This window comes from Lepisosteus oculatus, chromosome 14 (assembly GCF_040954835.1).
Source record: "Lepisosteus oculatus isolate fLepOcu1 chromosome 14, fLepOcu1.hap2, whole genome shotgun sequence".
NCBI classification, from domain to species: Eukaryota; Metazoa; Chordata; class Actinopteri; order Semionotiformes; family Lepisosteidae; genus Lepisosteus; species Lepisosteus oculatus.
In genome coordinates, this window is record NC_090709.1 from 18,314,305 (window position 1) to 18,339,835 (window position 25,531).

The following is a 25,531-nucleotide window of genomic DNA, read 5'->3' on the forward strand; positions in this document are numbered from 1 at the left end:
TCACAGTGTGGTTGAACACCTGCACTGTTTTCCTTCCCCCTCTCCTCTCTCTCCCCCTTTCTGTCTCTCTCGCAGTGTATGCTCTTATCTGTCCATCTCTCTCTCTCCTCTCTGCTTACTCTGACAGTCTGTGCAGAGTATCTGAAGGGGATGGAACATTGCTTGGCAAAGGAAAAGACTTCTCAGAGGCAGAATAAAACAAAAATATGTTTTCTCCTATCAGTCAGATTCACAGCTCAGTCAGATTCACACACAGAGCTCTGGGTCCCTCAGTACTATACCCAAATTATTACCTCCTGAACAGACAGAAGCTCATCTCCTTCCTTCTCTTTATCCTGACAATTCAGAACCAGAGGACATTCAGACAATCAGTGCTGCTACATGAACAATATCAGACAGAACAGCCTGGACTCAGGTCACATCTCCCCCTTTTCTCCTTCCTCACAGCCTCTTAGAGACAGAGAAGAGCTCCTGGTTCTCCTCTCTGTGAACTGGGCTCAGGGGTCACTGATCTGGCAGCTGTGGGCTCTGTTCCAGGTCAGAAGCAAGAAGCTTCTATTAACCCTCTCCAGGACCTCCAGCCCTTCAGTATTACTGCCCTGATTCATTGTCTTTACTGTAAGTCACTCCTCCAACCCTCTATCAGAAGTGTTTTTCTGAAAATTGAGCAATATGTGTTTATCTCTTATTATTATTTTTACTGATTTAATGAACAGCAGTATTGCTACTCTTATAAGTGTAATATGATTATCAGCAGCAGCAGACTGATGGTCTTGTCTACAATAGTGACTAGTTGACCAGTCTGTACCTCTGAGCAGTGGGACTTACAGAAGACCTGTCTGTGTGTTATTCAACACCAGCCCTGGGATACAGCGTCTCCCACACGTCTCTCACGGAGTCTTATAAATATACAGTTAAACAGAGTCTGATAACAGTTATACAGTTAATTAAATCACCAAACTGGCTGAGGAACTGAGAGCTTGAGTGGAAATAAAACCAGGAGATGCTCTTCAACCTCCAGGATCAGGAGTCTGATCCTCCTGGCTTCTATTCTGTGGAGATTCATGTAAAACGCTTAAAAGCGTGTATTACAGGGACTTGTGCCCTTTCTCTTCTGCTCTACGCGAGTATGCTTTATAACGCATTAGTCTGTGAAGTAAACTATTTTTTTTGTTTAATAAATTGTATCCCTCGGTTTGTCGGTCTCCTTCTCCAGGTGTTATGAATCGCCTCTCTTCACAGCCTGGTGTTTTTTTCTTTTGGAGATGTTACAGTATATCTGTAAGAAAAGCCCCCCGGCCTCTGGACAGGAGTCTCCTCCAGCGGAGACGCGCTCTGCTCTGTCAGAAAGAGCGCTGTGACGTCACAGACACCAGCCAGAGCGCCGGTATCAGAGAGCAAGACCGCGGGAGGAGCACTGAGAGCACGGAGGAGAGATATTGATCACTTATCTATCGACAGCCAATTAATTCAACTAAAAAACCTTAGAATCATCAATTAACTTCACCGATTGGTGAGTACTGATTCTTTTCTTTCTTTAAATTATTTAAATATCTAGAAAACAGTCAATACAGCCTGTATCGATCAAATACCATTGTGCGTTTAGTGTTCATAATGTTCAATCCCAAATTAAAGAATGATTATTCAAATGATTGTTTAGAAATTGTATTCTAGAGCTTTAAAATTATATTCCAAGTTGACAAATTTGTGTAGGTAACAGTTTAAATGCATTTTTCCACTGTTTACAAATTATAAGTATGGTAACCACGGCGACACGTGCCACATCACTGTGCCCAGCTAGGTGTCTCGCCTTCGTCACTAAGAGTGGTTTGACGTCACGGACTAATACTAATGCGAGTGTATTCATATTTAATATTAGTGAGAGTACAATCGGTAGCTTTAATATTAATGTTACTGTTCATGTCAGTATTAATGGTGATTGCGCTCCTGATAGTTTTGATGCCAGTATTCATGTTAATTTTAGTTATAATTATAGAGTTACTGTTAGAGTATTTACACTAGTAGTCATGTTAGTTTTAGTGATAGCATTACTGTTATTATTAGTATTAGTAGTGTAGTAGTAGTTTGTGTCAGTGATAATGATAGTGTAACTCTTAGTGATAGTGTTACTGTTTTAATGTTAGTGGCATTTGTGTTAGTGTTAGTTATACTGTATTTGTAGTTATGAGTGTGTGTGTTTTTGTGTGTGTGTGTTGGTGTGTGTCTATAAGTATTTGTAGTCTATGTGTGTGTCTGTGAATGTGTGCGAGTATGTGTGTGAGTGTCTGATTGTGTGTATAAATGTATGTCGTGTCTGTGAGTGTGTGTTGTGTCTGTGTGTGTGTCTGTCAGTGTGTGAATGTGTGTCTGTGAGTGTGTGTAATGTCTGTGTGTGAATATGTGTGTGTGGGTGTCTGTCAGTTTGTGATAATGTGTGTGATTGTGTGGGTGTATATCTGTCAGTGTGTGTGAGTGTGTGTGTAGGTGGGCTTGGGCTCCACTTGTGTGTCTGACAGAAGTGACCCATCAACAGGTGTTGAGGTCCAGAGTCGCCTGAGAATGGAACCACTTTCTAGATTCCAGACCAACGTCCAGAGAGCTGTGAGTGCTCTGTTTTTATATGATACGTAGAATACAGTATGTTTTGTAAAGTGCTTTGATGTTCTGGATTAAAATGCAAAATATAAGAAAAAAAATTGATTGATTGATTGATTGATTGACTATGAGAGTGAAGTCTGGTCGAACTTGTTTGTCTAACTGAACTGTCCTGTCCACAGATGTCAACAGAGGTAAACAGAGAAGAACCCACCAGAGACTGGAGACAAGTTTGAGAGTCAGGCCCCGGACCCAGAGAGCTGTGAGTCCATTGCTGGTCTTCTTCATATTGTGATTCTTCCTCTTCTTCCTCCTCCTGAAATTAAAGCTCATCGCAGCAGCAGGGCTCTGTCGTCTTCTCTTGAGGAGGAGAAAGACTCTACCTGACAGTGTGTGCATCTGCATGTGTGTTAGTGTGTGGGAGTGTGTGTCTGTGGGTGTGTGTGCTTGTGAGTCTAGTCCAGCCCGTGTCTGTAACAGAACTGTGTCTGACATCCCCAGATCAGGAAGGAGGTAACAGGAGACTCAGCCAACACAGGAGCCAGACCCAAGACCCCAAGAAAAGCAAGTCTGCATTATTATTATTAGTAGTAGTAGTAGTAGTAGTAGTAGTAGTAGTAGTAGTAGTAGTGAGAGGGTGAATGTGTGTGAGGTTGTGTGTGAGAGAGGGTGAGCATGTCTCAAACTCCATTCCTAGAGGGTCTGGTGCATCATCTGGTTTCCTGCCCAGAGGTCTTGGTTACAAGGTTGATCTAATTTTTTAATTAAACAAAAAATATTCTAATACTCTACCTTTATCCAGACCTTAAATATCCAACTGTGCCTTGAATATTTTGAGTCTTCAACAGTGAGAGACATCAAAATATATTATTAAACACATTATTTCCACATCTTCTTATGAAAATAATTAGATTAATTGTTTAATTGGCTAGCCCCATTTGGAAAGAAAACCTGGAGATGCACCTGGCTCTCCAGGGATTGTGATTGGGTTTGAGACCCCTGGTCCTCAACCAGAACTGGCTCCTCAACAGGTCTCGGCAGGGATGTTGGGGATCATGAAGCTGGATAGCTGAGGGCTGGACACTGCTTCTGAATCGAGGACAGACCACTGTCATGTAGGGTCATCTTGGCCCATGATGATGATGACAGTGTGTTTGTCTGTCTGGTAACTGTTTTCTCCTCCGCAGTGCCGCCGGGAGAAACTCCCTCAAGTTGAGAGAGGAATGGCCGAGCAGAGAGAAGGGCGTCACACCGAGACCTGGGGCAGATCTCACAGGAACGTGAGTATTGGGTTCAACAACATGGTTGGATAGCTTGTTCCACACACCCACCACCCTCTATGTACAGTAGTGCCTTCTGTCCTGACTGTAGGGTCTCATCCAGCTCTCTCTTGAGACAAGCCAGGGTATCGGCTTCAACAACATGACTAGACAGCTTGTTTCACACCCCCACCCTCCTCTATGTAAAGAAGTGCCTCCTGCTCTCATTATTAAATGCTCTTCCCCAAGTATTAATTCTGTTAGACGAAGAATAAACCTGTACTGAGACACAAACTTGGTTGGCTTCTGCTGGTGAGACTAAAGCAGTCAACTTGTTGACAGGTCTCGACAGAGACGGACGTGACGCTGAAAGGCCATAGAGGGTCGTCCAATACTGAGGCGCTGAGCAAAGATTCATCCAGTGTAAGACAACCAATGTGTTCTGCTCAGGATGATGCAGATGATAGTGTAGATAATGAAGGTGGTTATGATAATGATGTTGATGGAAAGGTGTTGATGATGATGATGGTGGGCATGATGATTGTAATGATGAAGAAGGATATGGTAATGAAGATGGTGTAGATCATTTATTAGAAATGTAATGAAGATGATGGTGACAAAGATAGTGGAGATTGTAATGGTGGGGGTGATGATGATGGTGATGAAGATCGTAGGGGTTGTGATGGTGGAAGTGATGATGATGGTAATGGAAGATAGTGGAGATTGTGATGGTGGAGGTGGTGATGATGGTGACACAGTCATGCCTGGGTGTGGCTGTGTGTGAAAGGGAAGGTGGGGTTGGATCAGGTCTGCCGCTGTCATCTGATAGGACTGTCAGAGGAAGAGGGAGCAGACTCCCCCTGTGTCTCACCCCAGGCAGCCGAGAGCTGCAAGTCTGTGAGCCTGATATGTCTGTGACGTCTATCGAAAGTTTGGTTTCAGCTGCAATGATGATGACTGTGATTGCTGGGAGACCAGGGGTAGGGCCTGGTCCTCCTGGAGAAGACCCTCTCAGTTTTCTCTCTGTCCTCCTCATGCCCTCTCTGTGCCCCTGTCCCCTCAGGCCAGCCAGCCAATCACCAGGCAGGAGGTCAGGACCCAGCTGTGAAACTGCCCTAAGGGCCCGGAGAGGGATCTACAGAAGGACAGGGCATAGACCTCCTCCTTGGCAGCCCCCATACCCCATTGCTCGCCCCCTCACACCCCCCCTCACCCACCCCCTGGTACACCCGCTCACCCGGGCCTGACCCCAGCGGCCCTGTGGTGGCTCAGGGAGGGCCTGCAGGTCGAGCTGGAGGGGCTGCTCCAGGAGGAGGAGAGCCGGGTGCGGACCTGGGCTCAGAACATGATATCATCTATCCAGCTGGACTGCCTGGCGCTGTACAATGAAGTCCTGCCCGACTTTGAATCAGAGGGTGCATACGCGGGATTGGTAAGTCCCTTAAACCCCTCCCCCTTGCTTGAATCACACTGAGGTACACAGGGGCTGGGGCGACTCACCTCTCCAAGACACCTGCGTCATCCCATTCCCATTTCACCTCAACATGGTTCTGAGAAAATCTCCCGTCCCCAAGGGGAGAGAGACAGAAGCCGGGCTGGGCCTCCAGCCCTCTGTTTATTCAAGATTATTGCCTCAGGAGGTGGGTGAGGTGGAAGACACACTGTCTACAAATCACCACTAGGTGCAGCGTAAACCAGGGGGTGAGACTCTTGATCATGGATAAGGATAACAGTGGGATGACTCCCCCTCTATTGACTCACTGCCTACTTATGATGTCATGAAGTGAAACTCCACTCACAGTGGTGCCTTTCTTTCTGTCTTGTTGTACAGAATTTATCATCATGGACAACATAGGTCATAGTTTAATGCAAATATTCATTGAGTGGGTGGCGGAAGAATTCATTTATACTCCTTTTGTCTCCTCAGCTAAGATATTTTAAAAATACAGTGCAGATTTGTTAGAGAACTTGACAAGTAAAAACGACAGATCGCCAATGTCATTAGGTTAGGACTGTAGAGTTCTGTTATAATCTTTTGGCATATTTATCTTAATTTTAATGTGAATCTAAAGACAAATGGTATTCAATATTTTGTAACATCCAATACAATTGTAAAATAGGCTGTTATTGTAATAAAATTGGCGAATAAGAAAAAACCACAATTTGTATGATATTATCACTAAATATCAACGTTCAGAGGAAGGATTTGAAGAATCTATCAAAGGATAAACAGTGACAGGAGTGGATTTTTTATTTGGAACCAATACTTTTGCACCTCAATAATCCACTCATTCTCGAAAGAAGAAAACACAGGTATGTTTTGAGTCTCACCATGATCGTCTTCTCGATCCAAAAAAAAAGCTTAAATGTGATAGTTTCCATTGTATTTTGGATGCAACTACCCTCGAAGACAGTTTCACCTTGAGACAATGACTCTCTCACCTGGTAAAATGTATTACCTCTCTTCTGTGATTGAGACCTGTATTAAATCCCAGAGCCCTGGCACAGTGACTCTCTCCCAGTTGCATGCTGTAGTGTAATGGAAGGTTACTGAGAAAAAGTGTTTTATCCTAAAAATGTTGTTTAGGGACAGAGAGTTAGATACTTAGAACAAAGTGTGATAGCACCAAACTCATCAAGGGCACTGGATGTTTTAATAATGTTTATCTCTGTTGCTTGAAGAGGGGATTATGATAAACTATTTTATTAACTGCTCTTCTTTGCTTAAAGCAGAAACCTATAAGGAATGGAAAATTACTGCTTCGCCTGTCCTTGAAGTGTTGCGTCAGCTTAAAAAAAAGATACAAAACAAGGGGTTCTCCTTGCTTGCTTTTGAATCAGCCTTCACTTTTCTGCACAGACCAGTGATTGCTTTTTCCCATATTGCAATATGAATAAAGACCTTACTGAGTGAATGAGAACACCTCTCCTGGCTCTTCTTTGATAAAATTCCACGGCAGTAGCTATCTCAGATATCTGTTTACAGGACACTCAGTACTTGCACAGCCTCACCCAAACTTCCCGCCATTCTGACATCTCCTGTCCAGCCCCACTTCCACCTCTCTGCCATATCAAACAAAACACTGTGCACCCTGTTCACTCTTCACTTTAAACTGTTCCCTTTCGACAGCAAACACTTTAAATCAAGTCTTCACCCCTGAGGTTCATAGTGCATGTAGAGAAGCATCTAGTAAACCATTACTCAGTCATTAACATGTAGCATTGCTTGCAAGCCTCAAATATTAAAGTCTGATTTATTTTATTGAAGACCTTGGTTAGAAAAAGTATTACAATAAAAGTTTCAAAACATATTCCTGCAAAATTCTCAAACAGACAGACTAGAAAGGCTTTTGAGAGCTGAGAAAGACGCATTTAGTTCTCAGATTCTCTTCTTGGTGCATTTAATGTGCATTTGGTGCATTTAATGTGATTTAATTAATATAAATGAAAAGCATATTCAGGTGCAAACATGTTTTTCCAATGTTACACTCACTATACCATTGTCATCTTATCGCAAATTATCTTCAAACATGGTCAAATACAGTACATATTCTAAATAATACCCAGAAAGAAAAGAGAAAATTTAATATTTTGATTTTAAATTCAAATTTCAGTAGTGCAACAATGACCAAGTCCCAGTACTCAAGTCTCACTGTAGCTGGATTCCAGTATCATCAGCTGTTGGCTGGTTTGTAAATCCTCTGATCCTCATGTCCTCCTCTTGGGGTGCAGGGAAGACGGGGAGGTTGTTCCCCTAGTCCTGTCTTGTCTCTGTTCCCAGATTATTGACCGCTTCCTGTCACAACAGTGCCTCCAAGAGGAAGAGCCCTGAACAGCGCAGTGTCTCAGATATATCAGGATAATTAGCCTGAAGCAACTATGCCAGTTTCATATCTCATTGAGACAGTCACCCAGATACAATACAACCCAGAAACCTAGATACAATCACAGGCCTAAAAAAACAAACATTAAAGAACAAGCAGAATAAGTGAAGGAGGGCATGAAAGATTACTGGTGAAAATGTCTCGGCACAGCTGACTTTAAACCTGCTTCTCTGCTCTGGCACACATTTCTCTCAGTGCTGGAGGAGCTGAGTGTGTGTTTAAGCATTGTGTTTCACTGCTTCTTGATGCTGCAGTCAAGACACTGGTGAAACTGTGTAGGTCAGTGTGTATAAAACACTTGTGACATTATATTGTGTGAACTTGGGGTCACAAATTATATTCCAGCATTATTTGCTTTGTCTCAACATCACTGTTTAGCTTCTGGCTTTTAGGTTGCAGCATGGGGTCAAATTCTTCAGCGTGATCGCAAGCTCCTCTATCTGTCACACTGGAACTGGTACTCCCCTCCGAACTGATTTGTGAAGAAACACCTGAAAGACCAACAACAGACACACTGGCCATCACCAATCCCACAGCCACCGACTCCTGACCAGCAACAGCAACAGACACACTGGCCATCACTGCTCCCATAGCCACAGACTACTGACCAACAACAACAACAGACACACTGGCCATCACTGTTCCCATAGCCACAGACTACTGACCAACAACAAGAACAGACACACTGGCCATCACCACTCCCACAGCCACCGACTCCTGACCAACAACAACAACAGACACACTGGTCATCACCGATCCCACACACACTGACTACTGACCAACAACAACAGACACACTGGCCATCACCAATCCCACAGCCACCGACTACTGACCAACAACAACAACAGACACACTGGCCATCACTGCTCCCACAGCCACCGACTCCTGACCACTTCAAACAACAATAACAACAGACACACCGGTCGTCACTGATCCCACACCCACCGACTCCTGACCAGCAACAGCAACAGACACACCAGCCATCACCACTCCCATAGCCACAGACTACTGACCAACAACAACAACAGACACACTGGCCATCACTGCTCCCATAGCCACAGACTACTGACCAACACCAACAACAGACACACTGGCCATCACTGCTCCCATAGCCACAGACTCCTGACCAACAACAACAACAGACACACCAGCCATCACCACTCCCATAGCCACAGACTACTGACCAACAACAACAACAGACACACTGACCATCACCACTCCCACAGACACTGACTACTGACCAATAACAACAACAGACACAATGACCATCACCACTCCCACAGCCACCGACTACTGAACAACAACACCAGACACACTGGCCATCACCACTCCCACAGACACTGATTACTGACCAACAACAACAACAACAGACACACTGGCCATCACCACTCCCACAGACACTGACTACTGACCAACAACAACACCAGACACACTGGCCATCACCGATCCCACACACACTGACTACTGAACAACAACACCAGACACACTGACCATCGCCACTCCCACAGACACTGACTACTGACCAACAACAACAACAGACACACTGGCCATCACCACTCCCACAGACACTGACTACTGACCAACAACAAGAACAGACACACTGGCCATCACCACTCCCACAGACACTGACTACTGACCAACAACAACAACAGACACACTGGCCATCACTGCTCCCACAGCCACAACTACTGACCAACAACAACAGACACACTGGCCATCACCACTCCCACAGACACTGACTACTGACCAACAACAACAACAGACACACTGGCCATCACTGCTCCCACAGCCACAACTACTGACCAACAACAACAACAGACACACTGGCCATCTCTGCTCCCACAGCCACAACTACTGACCAACAACAACAGACACACTGGCCATCACTGCACCCACAGACACTGACTACTGACCAACAACAACAACAGACACACTGACCATCAACACTCCCACAGACACTGACTACTGACCAACAACAACAGACACACCGGCCATCACCACTCCCACAGCCACTGACTACTGACCAACAACAACAACAGACACACTGCCCATCACCAATCCCAAAGACACTGACTACTGAACAACAACAACACCAGACACACTGGCCATCACCGATCCCACACACACTGACTACTGAACAACAACACCAGACACACTGACCATCACCACTCCCACACACACTCACTACTGACCAACAACAAGAACAGACACACTGACACACTGGCCATCACTGCTCCCACAGCCACAACTACTGACCAACAACAACAGACACACTGGCCATCACTGCTCCCACAGACACTGACTACTGACCAACAACAACAACAGACACACTGACCATCACTGCTCCCACAGCCACAACTACTGACCAACAACAACAGAAACACTGACCATCACTGCTCCCACAGACACTGACTACTGAACAACAACAACAGACACTCTGACCATCACTGTTCCCACAGCCATCGACTACTGACCAACAACAACAGACACATTGACAATCACTGCTCCCACAGACACTGACTACTGACCAACAACAACAACAGACACACTGACCATCACTGCTACCACAGCCACCGATTGCTGAACAACAACAACAACAACAGACACACTGACCATCACTGCTCCCACAAACACTGACTACTGACCAACAACAACACCAGACACACTGGCCATCACCGATCCCACACACACTGACTACTGAACAACAACACCAGACACACTGGCCATCACCACTCCCACAGACACTGACTACTGACCAACAACAACACCAGACACACTGGCCATCACCGATCCCACACACACTGACTACTGAACAACAACACCAGACACACTGACCATCACCACTCCCACAGACACTGACTACTGACCAACAACAAAAACAGACACACTGGCCATCACTGCTCCCACAGCCACAACTACTGACCAACAACAACAGACACACTGGCCATCACTGCTCCCACAGACACTGACTACTGACCAACAACAACAACAGACACACTGACCATCACTGCTCCCACAGCCACAACTACTGACCAACAACAACAGACACACTGACCATCACTGCTCCCACAGACACTGACTACTGAACAACAACAACAGACACTCTGACCATCACTGTTCCCACAGACACTGACTACTGACCAACAACAACAGACACATTGACCATCACTGCTCCCACAGACACTGACTACTGACCAACAACAACAACAGACACACTGACCATCACTGCTACCACAGCCACCGATTGCTGACCAACAACAACAACAGACACACTGACCATCACTGCTCCCACAAACACTGACTACTGACCAACAACAACACCAGACACACTGACCATCACCACTCCCACAGCCACTGACTACTGACCAACAACAACAACAGACACACTGGCCATCACTGCTCCCACAGCCACAACTACTGACCAACAACAACAGACACACTGGCCATCACTGCTCCCACAGACACTGACTACTGACCACCAACAACAACAGACACACTGCCCATCACCAATCCCACAGACACTGACTACTGAACAACAACAACAGACACACCGGCCATCACCAATCCCACACACACTGACTCCTGAACAATAACAGACACACACTGGCCATCACTGCTTACACACTCTGACTACCGAACAACAACAACAGACACACTGGCCATCACTGCTCCCACAGCCACTGACTACTGACCAACAACAACAACAGACACACTGACCATCACCACTCCCACAGACACTGACTACTGACCAACAACAACAGACACACCGGCCATCACCACTCCCACAGCCACTGACTACTGACCACCACCAACAACAACAGACACTGACTACTGACCAACAACAACAACAGACACACTGGCCATCACCACTCCCACAGACACTGACTACTGACCAACAACAACAACAGACACACTGCCCATCACCAATCCCACAGACACTGACTACTGACCAACAACAACACCAGACACACTGGCCATCACCGATCCCACACACACTGACTACTGAACAACAACACTAGACACACTGACCATCACCACTCCCACAGACACTGACTACTGACCAACAACAACAACAGATACACTGGCCATCACTGCTCCCACAGCCACAACTACTGACCAACAACAACAGACACACTGGCCATCACCACTCCCACAGACACTGACTACTGACCAACAACAACAACAGACACACTGCCCATCACCAATCCCACAGACATTGACTACTGACCAACAACAACACCAGACACACTGGCCATCACCGATCCCACACACACTGACTACTGACCAACAACAACAGACACACTGACCATCACTGCTCCCACAGACACTGACTACTGAACAACAACAACAGACACTCTGACCATCACTGTTCCCACAGACACTGACTACTGACCAACAACAACAGACACATTGACCATCACTGCTCCCACAGACACTGACTACTGACCAACAACAACAACAGACACACTGACCATCACTGCTACCACAGCCACCGATTGCTGACCAACAACAACAACAGACACACTGACCATCACTGCTCCCACAAACACTGACTACTGACCAACAACAACAACAGACACACTGGCCATCACCGATCCCACACACACTGACTACTGACCAACAACAACACCAGACACACTGACCATCACCACTCCCACAGCCACTGACTACTGACCAACAACAACAACAGACACACTGGCCATCACTGCTCCCACAGCCACAACTACTGACCAACAACAACAGACACACTGGCCATCACTGCTCCCACAGACACTGACTACTGACCACCAACAACAACAGACACACTGCCCATCACCAATCCCACAGACACTGACTACTGAACAACAACAACAGACACACCGGCCATCACCGATCCCACACACACTGACTCCTGAACAATAACAGACACACACTGGCCATCACTGCTTACACACTCTGACTACCGAACAACAACAACAGACACACTGGCCATCACTGCTCCCACAGCCACTGACTACTGACCAACAACAACAACAGACACACTGACCATCACCACTCCCACAGACACTGACTACTGACCAACAACAACAGACACACCGGCCATCACCACTCCCACAGCCACTGACTACTGACCACCACCAACAACAACAGACACTGACTACTGACCAACAACAACAACAGACACACTGGCCATCACCACTCCCACAGACACTGACTACTGACCAACAACAACAACAGACACACTGCCCATCACCAATCCCACAGACACTGACTACTGACCAACAACAACACCAGACAAACTGGCCATCACCGATCCCACACACACTGACTACTGAACAACAACACTAGACACACTGACCATCACCACTCCCACAGACACTGACTACTGACCAACAACAACAACAGATACACTGGCCATCACTGCTCCCACAGCCACAACTACTGACCAACAACAACAGACACACTGGCCATCACCACTCCCACAGACACTGACTACTGACCAACAACAACAACAGACACACTGCCCATCACCAATCCCACAGACATTGACTACTGACCAACAACAACACCAGACACACTGGCCATCACCGATCCCACACACACTGACTACTGAACAACAACACCAGACACACTGACCATCACCACTCCCACAGACACTGACTACTGACCAACAACAAGAACAGACACACTGGCCATCACCGATCCCACACACACTGACTACTGAACAACAACAACAGACACACTGGCCATCACTGCTCCCACAGCCATCGACTACTGACCAACAATAACAGACACATTGACCATCACTGCTCCCACAGACACTGACTACTGACCAACAACAACAACAGACACACTGACCATCAACACTCCCACAGACACTGACTACTGACCAACAACAACAGACACACCGGCCATCACCACTCCCACAGCCACTGACTACTGACCAACAACAACAACAGACACACTGCCCATCACCAATCCCAAAGACACTGACTACTGAACAACAACAACACCAGACACACTGGCCATCACCGATCCCACACACACTGACTACTGAACAACAACACCAGACACACTGACCATCACCACTCCCACACACACTCACTACTGACCAACAACAAGAACAGACACACTGACACACTGGCCATCACTGCTCCCACAGCCACAACTACTGACCAACAACAACAGACACACTGGCCATCACTGCTCCCACAGACACTGACTACTGACCAACAACAACAACAGACACACTGACCATCACTGCTCCCACAGCCACAACTACTGACCAACAACAACAGAAACACTGACCATCACTGCTCCCACAGACACTGACTACTGAACAACAACAACAGACACTCTGACCATCACTGTTCCCACAGCCATCGACTACTGACCAACAACAACAGACACATTGACAATCACTGCTCCCACAGACACTGACTACTGACCAACAACAACAACAGACACACTGACCATCACTGCTACCACAGCCACCGATTGCTGAACAACAACAACAACAACAGACACACTGACCATCACTGCTCCCACAAACACTGACTACTGACCAACAACAACACCAGACACACTGGCCATCACCGATCCCACACACACTGACTACTGAACAACAACACCAGACACACTGGCCATCACCACTCCCACAGACACTGACTACTGACCAACAACAACACCAGACACACTGGCCATCACCGATCCCACACACACTGACTACTGAACAACAACACCAGACACACTGACCATCACCACTCCCACAGACACTGACTACTGACCAACAACAACAACAGACACACTGGCCATCACTGCTCCCACAGCCACAACTACTGACCAACAACAACAGACACACTGGCCATCACTGCTCCCACAGACACTGACTACTGACCAACAACAACAACAGACACACTGACCATCACTGCTCCCACAGCCACAACTACTGACCAACAACAACAGACACACTGACCATCACTGCTCCCACAGACACTGACTACTGAACAACAACAACAGACACTCTGACCATCACTGTTCCCACAGACACTGACTACTGACCAACAACAACAGACACATTGACCATCACTGCTCCCACAGACACTGACTACTGACCAACAACAACAACAGACACACTGACCATCACTGCTACCACAGCCACCGATTGCTGACCAACAACAACAACAGACACACTGACCATCACTGCTCCCACAAACACTGACTACTGACCAACAACAACAACAGACACACTGGCCATCACCGATCCCACACACACTGACTACTGACCAACAACAACACCAGACACACTGACCATCACCACTCCCACAGCCACTGACTACTGACCAACAACAACAACAGACACACTGGCCATCACTGCTCCCACAGCCACAACTACTGACCAACAACAACAGACACACTGGCCATCACTGCTCCCACAGACACTGACTACTGACCACCAACAACAACAGACACACTGCCCATCACCAATCCCACAGACACTGACTACTGAACAACAACAACAGACACACCGGCCATCACCGATCCCACACACACTGACTCCTGAACAATAACAGACACACACTGGCCATCACTGCTTACACACTCTGACTACCGAACAACAACAACAGACACACTGGCCATCACTGCTCCCACAGCCACTGACTACTGACCAACAACAACAACAGACACACTGACCATCACCACTCCCACAGACACTGACTACTGACCAACAACAACAGACACACCGGCCATCACCACTCCCACAGCCACTGACTACTGACCACCACCAACAACAACAGACACTGACTACTGACCAACAACAACAACAGACACACTGGCCATCACCACTCCCACAGACACTGACTACTGACCAACAACAACAACAGACACACTGCCCATCACCAATCCCACAGACACTGACTACTGACCAACAACAACACCAGACACACTGGCCATCACCGATCCCACACACACTGACTACTGAACAACAACACTAGACACACTGACCATCACCACTCCCACAGACACTGACTACTGACCAACAACAACAACAGATACACTGGCCATCACTGCTCCCACAGCCACAACTACTGACCAACAACAACAGACACACTGGCCATCACCACTCCCACAGACACTGACTACTGACCAACAACAACAACAGACACACTGCCCATCACCAATCCCACAGACATTGACTACTGACCAACAACAACACCAGACACACTGGCCATCACCGATCCCACACACACTGACTACTGACCAACAACAACAGACACACTGACCATCACTGCTCCCACAGACACTGACTACTGAACAACAACAACAGACACTCTGACCATCACTGTTCCCACAGACACTGACTACTGACCAACAACAACAGACACATTGACCATCACTGCTCCCACAGACACTGACTACTGACCAACAACAACAACAGACACACTGACCATCACTGCTACCACAGCCACCGATTGCTGACCAACAACAACAACAGACACACTGACCATCACTGCTCCCACAAACACTGACTACTGACCAACAACAACAACAGACACACTGGCCATCACCGATCCCACACACACTGACTACTGACCAACAACAACACCAGACACACTGACCATCACCACTCCCACAGCCACTGACTACTGACCAACAACAACAACAGACACACTGGCCATCACTGCTCCCACAGCCACAACTACTGACCAACAACAACAGACACACTGGCCATCACTGCTCCCACAGACACTGACTACTGACCACCAACAACAACAGACACACTGCCCATCACCAATCCCACAGACACTGACTACTGAACAACAACAACAGACACACCGGCCATCACCGATCCCACACACACTGACTCCTGAACAATAACAGACACACACTGGCCATCACTGCTTACACACTCTGACTACCGAACAACAACAACAGACACACTGGCCATCACTGCTCCCACAGCCACTGACTACTGACCAACAACAACAACAGACACACTGACCATCACCACTCCCACAGACACTGACTACTGACCAACAACAACAGACACACCGGCCATCACCACTCCCACAGCCACTGACTACTGACCACCACCAACAACAACAGACACTGACTACTGACCAACAACAACAACAGACACACTGGCCATCACCACTCCCACAGACACTGACTACTGACCAACAACAACAACAGACACACTGCCCATCACCAATCCCACAGACACTGACTACTGACCAACAACAACACCAGACAAACTGGCCATCACCGATCCCACACACACTGACTACTGAACAACAACACTAGACACACTGACCATCACCACTCCCACAGACACTGACTACTGACCAACAACAACAACAGATACACTGGCCATCACTGCTCCCACAGCCACAACTACTGACCAACAACAACAGACACACTGGCCATCACCACTCTCACAGACACTGACTACTGACCAACAACAACAACAGACACACTGCCCATCACCAATCCCACAGACATTGACTACTGACCAACAACAACACCAGACACACTGGCCATCACCGATCCCACACACACTGACTACTGAACAACAACACCAGACACACTGACCATCACCACTCCCACAGACACTGACTACTGACCAACAACAAGAACAGACACACTGGCCATCACCGATCCCACACACACTGACTACTGAACAACAACAACAGACACACTGGCCATCACTGCTCCCACAGCCATCGACTACTGACCAACAATAACAGACACATTGACCATCACTGCTCCCACAGTCACTGACTACTGACCAACAACAACAACAGACACACTGACCATCACTGCTCCCACAGCCACCGATTGCTGACCAACAACAACAACAGACACACTGACCATCACCACTCCCACAGCACAGACACTGACTACTGACCAACAACAACAGACACACTGGCTATCACCACTCCCACAGACACTGACTACTGACCAACAACAACAACAGACACACTGGCCATCACTGCTCCCACAGCCACAACTACTGACCAACAACAACAGACACACTGGCCATCACTGCTCCCACAGACACTGACTACTGACCAACAACAACAACAGACACACTGACCATCACTGCTCCCACAGCCACAACTACTGACCAACAACAACAGACACACTGACCATCACTGCTCCCACAGACACTGACTACTGAACAACAACAACAGACACTCTGACCATCACTGTTCCCACAGACACTGACTACTGACCAACAACAACAGACACATTGACCATCACTGCTCCCACAGACACTGACTACTGACCAACAACAACAACAGACACACTGACCATCACTGCTACCACAGCCACCGATTGCTGACCAACAACAACAACAGACACACTGACCATCACTGCTCCCACAAACACTGACTAATGACCAACAACAACAACAGACACACTGGCCATCACCGATCCCACACACACTGACTACTGACCAACAACAACACCAGACACACTGGCCATCACCGATCCCACACACACTGACTACTGAACAACAACACCAGACACACTGACCATCACCACTCCCACAGCCACTGACTACTGACCAACAACAACAACAGACACACTGGCCATCACTGCTCCCACAGCCACAACTACTGACCAACAACAACAGACACACTGGCCATCACTGCTCCCACAGACACTGACTACTGACCACCAACAACAACAGACACACTGCCCATCACCAATCCCACAGACACTGACTACTGAACAACAACAACAGACACACCGGCCATCACCGATCCCACACACACTGACTCCTGAATAATAACAGACACACACTGGCCATCACTGCTTACACACTCTGACTACCGAACAACAACAACAGACACACTGGCCATCACTGCTCCCACAGCCACTGACTACTGACCAACAACAACAACAGACACACTGACCATCACCACTCCAACAGACACTGACTACTGACCAACAACAACAGACACACCGGCCATCACCACTCCCACAGCCACTGACTACTGACCACCACCAACAACAACAGACACTGACTACTGACCAACAACAACAACAGACACACTGGCCATCACCACTCCCACAGACACTGACTACTGACCAACAACAACAACAGACACACTGCCCATCACCAATCCCACAGACACTGACTACTGACCAACAACAACACCAGACACACTGACCATCACCACTCCCACAGACACTGACTACTGACCAACAACAACAACAGATACACTGGCCATCACTGCTCCCACAGCCACAACTACTGACCAACAACAACAGACACACTGGCCATCACCACTCCCACAGACACTGACTACTGACCAACAACAACAACAGACACACTGCCCATCACCAATCCCACAGACATTGACTACTGACCAACAACAACACCAGACACACTGGCCATCACCGATCCCACACACACTGACTACTGAACAACAACACCAGACACACTGACCATCACCACTCCCACAGACACTGACTACTGACCAACAACAAGAACAGACACACTGGCCATCACCGATCCCACACACACTGACTACTGAACAACAACAACAGACACACTGGCCATCACTGCTCCCACAGCCATCGACTACTGACCAACAATAACAGACACATTGACCATCACTGCTCCCACAGACACTGACTACTGACCAACAACAACAACAGACACACTGACCATCACTGCTCCCACAGCCACCGATTGCTGACCAACAACAACAACAGACACACTGACCATCACCACTCCCACAGCACAGACACTGACTACTGACCAACAACAACAGACACACTGGCCATCACCACTCCCACAGACACTGACTACTGACCAACAACAACAACAGACACACTGCCCATCACCAATCCCACAGACATTGACTACTGACCAACAACAACACCAGACACACTGGCCATCACCGATCCCACACACACTGACTACTGAACAACAACACCAGACACACTGACCATCACCACTCCCACAGACACTGACTACTGACCAACAACAAGAACAGACACACTGGCCATCACCGATCCCACACACACTGACTACTGAACAACAACAACAGACACACTGGCCATCACTGCTCCCACAGCCATCGACTACTGACCAACAATAACAGACACATTGACCATCACTGCTCCCACAGACACTGACTACTGACCAACAACAACAACAGACACACTGACCATCACTGCTCCCACAGCCACCGATTGCTGACCAACAACAACAACAGACACACTGACCATCACCACTCCCACAGCACAGACACTGACTACTGACAAACAACAACAGACACACTGGCTATCACCACTCCCACAGACACTGACTACTGACCAACAACAACAACAGACACACTGGCCATCACTGCTCCCACAGCCACAACTACTGACCAACAACAACAGACACACTGGCCATCACTGCTCCCACAGACACTGACTACTGACCAACAACAACAACAGACACACTGACCATCACTGCTCCCACAGCCACAACTACTGACCAACAACAACAGACACACTGACCATCACTGCTCCCACAGACACTGACTACTGAACAACAACAACAGACACTCTGACCATCACTGTTCCCACAGACACTGACTACTGACCAACAACAACAGACACATTGACCATCACTGCTCCCACAGACACTGACTACTGACCAACAACAACAACAGACACACTGACCATCACTGCTACCACAGCCACCGATTGCTGACCAACAACAACAACAGACACACTGACCATCACTGCTCCCACAAACACTGACTACTGACCAACAACAACAACAGACACACTGGCCATCACCGATCCCACACACACTGACTACTGACCAACAACAACACCAGACACACTGGCCATCACCGATCCCACACACACTGTCTACTGAACAACAACACCAGACACACTGACCATCACCACTCCCACAGCCACTGACTACTGACCAACAACAACAACAGACACACTGGCCATCACTGCTCCCACAGCCACAACTACTGACCAACAACAGCAGACACACTGGCCATCACTGCTCCCACAGACACTGACTACTGACCACCAACAACAACAGACACACTGCCCATCACCAATCCCACAGACACTGACTACTGAACAACAACAACAGACACACCGGCCATCACCACTCCCACAGCCACTGACTACTGACCAACAACAACAACAGACACACTGGCCATCACTGCTCCCACAGCCACAACTACTGACCAACAACAGCAGACACACTGGCCATCACTGCTCCCACAGACACTGACTACTGACCACCAACAACAACAGACACACTGCCCATCACCAATCCCACAGACACTGACTACTGAACAACAACAACAGACACACCGGCCATCACCGATCCCACACACACTGACTCCTGAACAATAACAGACACACACTGGCCATCACTGCTTACACACTCTGACTACCGAACAACAACAACAGACACACTGGCCATCACTGCTCCCACAGCCACTGACTACTGACCAACAACAACAACAGACACACTGACCATCACCACTCCCACAGACACTGACTACTGACCAACAACAACAGACACACCGGCCATCACCACTCCCACAGCCACTGACTACTGACCACCACCAACAACAACAGACACTGACTACTGACCAACAACAACAACAGACACACTGGCCATCACCACTCCCACAGACACTGACTACTGACCAACAACAACACCAGACACACTGGCCATCACCGATCCCACACACACTGACTACTGAACAACAACACGAGACACACTGACCATCACCACTCCCACAGACACTGACTACTGACGAACAACAACAACAGATACACTGGCCATCACTGCTCCCACAGCCACAACTACTGACCAACAACAACAGACACACTGGCCATCACCACTCCCACAGACACTGACTACTGACCAACAACAACAACAGACACACTGCCCATCACCAATCCCACAGACATTGACTACTGACCAACAACAACACCAGACACACTGGCCATCACCGATCCCACACACACTGACTACTGAACAACAACACCAGAGACACTGACCATCACCACTCCCACAGACACTGACTACTGACCAACAACAAGAACAGACACACTGGCCATCACCGATCCCACACACACTGACTACTGAACAACAACAACAGACACACTGGCCATCACTGCTCCCACAGCCATCGACTACTGACCAACAATAACAGACACATTGACCATCACTGCTCCCACAGACACTGACTACTGACCAACAACAACAACAGACACACTGACCATCACTGCTCCCACAGCCACCGATTGCTGACCAACAACAACAACAGACACACTGACCATCACCACTCCCACAGCACAGACACTGACTACTGACCAACAACAACAGACACACTGGCTATCACCACTCCCACAGACACTGACTACTGACCAACAACAACAACAGACACACTGGCCATCACTGCTCCCACAGCCACAACTACTGACCAACAACAACAGACACACTGCCCATCACCACTCCCACAGACACTGACTACTGACCAACAACAACAACAGACACACTGGCCATCACTGCTCCCACAGCCACCGACTACTGACCAACAACAACAGACACACTGGCCATCACTGCTCCCACAGACACTGACTACTGACCAACAACGACAACAGACACACTGGATATCACCACTCCCACAGACACTGACTACTGACCAATAACAACAACAGACACACTGGCTATCACCACTCCCACAGACACTGACTACTGACCAATAACAATAACAGACACACTGACCATCACTGCTCCCACAAACACTGACTACTGAACAATAACAGACACACACTGGCCATCACTGCTTACACACTCTGACTACCGAACAACAACAACAGACACACTGGTCATCACTGCTCCCACAGCCACTGACTACTGACCAACAACAACAACAGACACACTGACCATCACCACTCCCACAGACACTGACTACTGACCAACAACAACAACAGACACACTGGCCATCACTGCTCCCACAGCCACCGACTACTGACCAACAACAACAGACACACTGGCCATCACTGCTCCCACAGACACTGACTACTGACCAACAACGACAACAGACACACTGACCATCACCACTCCCACAGACACTGACTACTGACCAACAACAACAGACACACTGGCTATCACCACTCCCACAGACACTGACTACTGACCAATAACAATAACAGACACACTGACCATCACTGCTCCCACAAACACTGACTACTGAACAATAACAGACACACACTGGCCATCACTGCTTACACACTCTGACTACCGAACAACAACAACAGACACACTGACCATCACCACTCCCACAGACACTGACTACTGACCAACAACAACAGACACACCGGCCATCACCACTCCCACAGCCACTGTCTACTGACCACCAACAACAACAACAGACACTGACTACTGACCAACAACAACAACAGACACACTGGCCATCACCGATCCCACACACACTGACTACTGAACAACAACACCAGACACACTGACCATCACCACTCCCACAGACACTGACTACTGACCAACAACAAGAACAGACACACTGGCCATCACCGATCCCACACACACTGACTACTGACTAACAACAACAGACACACTGACCATCACTGCTCCCACAGACACTGACTACTGACCAACAACAACAGACACACTGACCATCACTGCTCCAACAGCCACCGATTGCTGACCAACAACAACAACAGACACACTGACCATCACCACTCCCACAGCACAGCCACTGACTACTGACCAACAACAACAGACACACTGGCTATCACCACTCCCACAGACACTGACTACTGACCAATAACAATAACAGACACACTGACCATCACTGCTCCCAGAAACGCTGACTACTGACCAACAACAACACCAGACACACTGGCCATCACCGATCCCACACACACTGACTACTGAACAACAACACCAGACACACTGACCATCACCACTCCCACAGACACTGACTACTGACCAACAACAACAACAGACACAATGACCATCACCACTCCCACAGACACTGACTACTGACCAACAACAACAGACACAATGACCATCACCAATCCCACAGCCATCGAATACTGACCAACAACAACAGACACACCGGCCATCACCACTCCCACAGCCACTGACTACTGACCAACAACAACAGACACACCGGCCATCACCACTCCCACAGCCACTGACTACTGACCAACAACAACAACAGACACACTGACCATCACTGCTCCCACAGCCACTGACTACTGACCAACAACAACACCAGACACACTGATCATCACTGCTCCCACAGCCACCGAGTACTGACCAACAACAACAACCGACACACACTGAACATCGTTGCTCCCACAGCCACCTGCTCCTGACCACCAACAAATACAGACACACACTGGCCATCACCCCTCCCACAGACCCTTCCCATCACCCTCCCCCTTTCAGCAGAGTCTCACCTGAGCCTCCACTGTCCACTGAGGGGACTGAGACTTTTTTACTCAGCATCTCTCTCCCTGGGAATGAAGCAGTAAGTCATGTTATTTAGTCTGCAGACAACACAGTCACCAGGAGTTTTTTAACTTTGAATCTCTAAATTCATATTTGTGTACTATATTAATACAGTCCAATATCACTGTCATACAGAGAGGCACTTCTCATGTGTGACCCTAGACCATTCTATAATACTGAACTACACATCCAGAATACAGAGAGACAGCACTGACAGTATGAGTGACAGATACTGTAATGTGAAGAGACAGTGCAGTACTTGCTATGTGTAAACTGGCAATGAACTCTTACCCATCTTCCTCTTCCAGAGAAGAATGCAAACCGCTCCTGTTGCAAGAAGTACCAAGCAAACTGCAGTTGCAGCTACACTGATGGCAACTCTGGGATCTTAGGACTCGGATCCACCTGACAACACACACAGCACAGAGTTTTACAGTGTGTCAATGTCTATAGCACAGGAGACTGGAGAGCTTCAGTGTAGAATTAGTACAATATAATCAGAAGAGTTCCAGTGATGTACCCCATGTCAATGTAACATTGTAGTTGGAGCCACGGTGAATAACAGTACATCTGTACTCCTCTCTCTCACTGGCTTTGATCTCCACACTCTTCCTCAGCTGGAAGGTGGCGTCACCGTTGGGTCTGATCCCACTAGACTGCACCTCCTCTGTCTCGTTCTCTCCATTCCTGGACAGACTGACCACTATGTCTCCAGGGTAGAAACCAGTGACCAGACAGGAGAGATAGAGAGTCTGAAAGAATCCCGTTTGCTTGGCAGAGACAAACACCTGAGGAGAGACTGAAAGACATGGATTAATGAGACCCACTGCCTGGACACTCCACATTAACACTGCACTGAGAGAAAGGGGGTTAATACAGACTCACTGACTGGAAACTCCAGTACATTAACACTGCACTGAGAGAGAGAGGGGGGTTAATACAGACTTTGACTGGACACTCCAGTACATTAAAACTACACTTAAAGAGAGGTTTTAATACAGACACACTGACCGAACACAAACATGCTTCTTATCTGTTTATTCTGGAATAATTTCAGAGTTCGCTGGGTCACAACCAACAAGGATCTTAACATTGTATTACCAGAGAAGGGTCAGTAAAGTACTTCAGCCTTGAGAGCTTTACAAAACCATATGTAAAACCAACCAAAAATAAAAACACAGCTCCCTATTTTTAGGAGGAATAATATGAGCAACTTCTTCAGTATTACTCACTTTGTTCTCTCTAGAGTCTAAAATAAACCATCACCAAAAGCTAGACTG

At 47.8% G+C, this 25,531-nt stretch overlaps 2 long non-coding RNA genes across 2 annotated transcripts; one reads left to right on the forward strand and one right to left on the reverse strand.

Annotated features, from left to right (window-relative positions):
• Positions 1 to 1,411: 1,411 nt before the first annotated feature.
• LOC138242897 (uncharacterized) lies at positions 1,412 to 3,159 on the forward strand. The gene is made up of 3 exons (XR_011191771.1): positions 1,412 to 1,513; positions 2,534 to 2,601; positions 3,097 to 3,159. It is a non-coding gene; the product is annotated as an uncharacterized lncRNA (long non-coding RNA).
• Positions 3,160 to 7,414: 4,255 nt separating this feature from the next.
• LOC138242880 (uncharacterized) lies at positions 7,415 to 25,048 on the reverse strand. Its single transcript, XR_011191749.1, has 4 exons — positions 24,772 to 25,048; positions 24,543 to 24,656; positions 24,200 to 24,256; positions 7,415 to 8,229 (listed from the first exon to the last, which is right to left on the reverse strand). It is a non-coding gene; the product is annotated as an uncharacterized lncRNA (long non-coding RNA).
• Positions 25,049 to 25,531: the final 483 nt, after the last annotated feature.